This window comes from Pipistrellus hanaki (genome assembly GCF_964339955.1).
Source record: "Pipistrellus hanaki genome assembly, chromosome: 3".
Taxonomy (NCBI): domain Eukaryota; kingdom Metazoa; phylum Chordata; class Mammalia; order Chiroptera; family Vespertilionidae; genus Pipistrellus; species Pipistrellus hanaki.
Genome location: NC_140505.1, coordinates 106,180,887 through 106,183,954, shown reverse-complemented (window position 1 = coordinate 106,183,954; position 3,068 = coordinate 106,180,887).

Sequence of the window (3,068 nt, the reverse complement as noted above, 5' to 3'; positions counted from 1 at the left end):
AGCTTCTTCCCAGGGATGAGGCGATGGGGACATACGGGCAGAGGCCAGCCCCCTCTCACCCGGAGCAGAGGATGGAGCACCAACTCCCAGGCTGGAAACCGAGAGCCTCAGAGGGGAGTTGGCCTCGGTGACAGAGTGCGGGAGGAGGGTGAATCACATGCTGGACTTTTCCACCAAGTACTTGCCCTCTGTGGTTTCGAGGCAGGCTCTGGACCTGTACAACTACTACCCTTTTCCTTGGGATTTTCCCAGAGAAAGTGCCCAGAGCACACCTCAAGGAACTCAGAGGACACAGGTTTGCAATCACACCTGAGTCTGAACTCCTCCTCTTGTCCTTTTCCGTCCTGGGAGCCTCTGTGTATGGATCTGTAGAAGGTACGGGTACATCACAATGCCCACTTTGTAGAGTTGCTGTGAGGGCTGGAGCAATAGGGTAAACTGCTTAGGATAACATAGGTGCTTACAGGGAGTTGTAGAGGTTTGCTGTGGGTCCTCTGAAAGCTGGGGCTGGGGTGGCAGAGTGTGTGGTCGAGGCAGCCCTCAGGCACACAGCTGTACCTTGTCTGGTTGCCTGGCAGCTCTCAGAGGTGAAACGTACTGATTAATGTGTATGTCCCATGCTGTGTGTCTGGTGGACTTACCCAGAACAGGGTCATGTCCCGGTTCCTAGCACACCCTCAGGGTGTTGGAGGACTGACATAGGCCCATGCGTTCAGATTAATTCAGAACAGCTGGTGCCTCTTTCAAGGCAATGAAGGTGCTTCTTCAGCTCTAGATGGTAAGGAGGAGGGGAAGTTGTGGGGAGAAAGGGAAATTTCCCTTTGCAGGGGCTTCCCCTCTGTATTTTAGAACTTCCCAGCAGGGATGAGATTGAAGTGAGAATCTCTGTTTGTAATTTTCCATAAAGCACCCCCCTTCCTGTATCTCAGCACCTCCTCAGCACCTCCTGTGTAAGTGCTTCAAGGGGAAGCCAGAGTGAATCTAAATTCTCAGACCTTTGCCTCTGTGAAAGAAGGAGACAGGCTGGGGTCACGCCCAGCAGAGCAGGGTGTGAGCGGAGCAGCCAGAACTCACACTCCAGTCACCCTGTGCTCACCTGGGGTGCTGTGGCCTGCACTGCTGCATCTGCCCTGGTCAGCCTGCTGGCCACCAGTGTCAGCCATGGAGCTTACTGCAGAAGGACACCAAAGTCCATGCAGCTATTCCAGAACAAAATACCCACCGGCCTCTCCGTGAAGGGGAGAGAGAGCAAATAGAATCAAATGAGGCAGAGGGTGAGTATCCTAGCCATTCATTCATTCATTCATTCATTCATTTTATGTCTACAAGTCACACTTTCCACTAGTACCTGGAGCTATGCATGGTTCAGCAGTCTTGTCACCTCTCCTTCACCTTGTAGAACAGCTGCCTTGTTTGACCTGGCCTCCCTTTAACTTGAAACCTCACATACTCAAGCCCACCCCAACCCCCCTCCCCCACTTTCAGCCTCCACTGGGCATTCAGAGCAACTGGTAAACCTGCAGGCCAGAGACCCCCACCTGTGCCAAAGGCAGGATCCCTAAACTACCTGGAAAGCCCACTTGAGGCTGGCAGTTTCCATACTGGGAAGGGTACAGAGATAAGTCGGAATATGGTTAAATAAATCAGTTATCTTGCTGCAGTGAGAACCGTGAACCCCATAGAATCTTCTCTTCTTTTACCCCCATGCCTGCTTTTAGTGGGCCTGGCCTGGGACCTATTTCCTGAGCATCTTACTCAGGCTAGGTTCTTTACATGTTGCTCCATTTTATCCTCACAAGAACCTTGAAATGTAGACATTATTAGCCCCATTTTACAGATAAGAATTTTGGGGTGCACAGAAGGTAAGTGATTTGTCCTAAGGCCATAAACAACTAAATGATGGAGCTAAGATTTGAACCTGGAACTCCTGGCTCCAAAAAGCTATGCTTGTACTGCAGCATACTGTTTCCCAGACACTGAATATTTAAAGAGCAGGTGTCACATTTCATAACTATGTGTTTTTTGCCTCTAGCATTTATTACAGTGCTGGCAGAGTAGACATTCCATGTTTATTGGGGGGATGGATGGGAGCAGCTTGAGGGAGGGATGATCTTAGTCTTCTCTCTCTGGGAGGGCATTTGTCTCCCAGAACCAGGGGACAGACTGGGGCTTAGAGGACTCAGTCCTGATTTTCTTGGACAACATTCCTGGTGCTGGCAGGGCACTAGGCCCACAGGAGGCAGGGCTATTTTAGGGCTACCTCTCCCTTGCCTCCTAGCAAAAATGCTAAGCTCAATAAATGTGTAGCCTTCTTTCTGGGCCCATTGCAACCAGATGCCTGAGGCCAGGTGGCCAGAGGACAGCAAGGAAGTCTCTGAGCTCCTGGGTTTTTCTATTTCATTGACAACCCAATATGGTGGGGCTGGAGTCAGCTCTCAGTTGCCACAGGGCTCTCTCTGCCTGCCTTTCTTCCTTTGACTTTCTTCTCTAACAGGTGTGGTCTCTAAACAACAGAGGGCTCCCTGCCTTTTATATCTTCTTCCGCAGAGAACAGAGGATCTGGTATTTGCCCTGCCAGGCAGAGAGAGCAAGTGGACTGAGCTCACCCTGTCCACAGCTCCCTAGGCTAAAACCACGCCTGCGCATTCCTGCTCCCTTTCCCCATGCTGGCCCAGGCAAGTGGCTTTTCTTGCACATCTCTGCCTGCCAATCCCGTTGGTTGTTGGAGCAGATCCTTCTCATCCACCCTCCAACTGATTTAATGACCTCAGGGCTCGCACACCCACTGCCTCATTTGAGCCCTACAACTAACCTATGGGTGGGTGGGGTGCATGATGTTATCTCCACCTGAAAACACACACACACACACACACACACACACACACACACACACACACCAAAGACCCGAATTCCAAGCAACTCCCACAAAGACACACAGCAAGACAGAAGCAGGTCAGGACTAGCATCTGCATCTCTTAATTCTTATACCAATGTATTCTTTTCACACTATATCCACCATTAATGTCTCCCCTAAATGGGATTCAAATCACCATTACTGAACTGCCTGC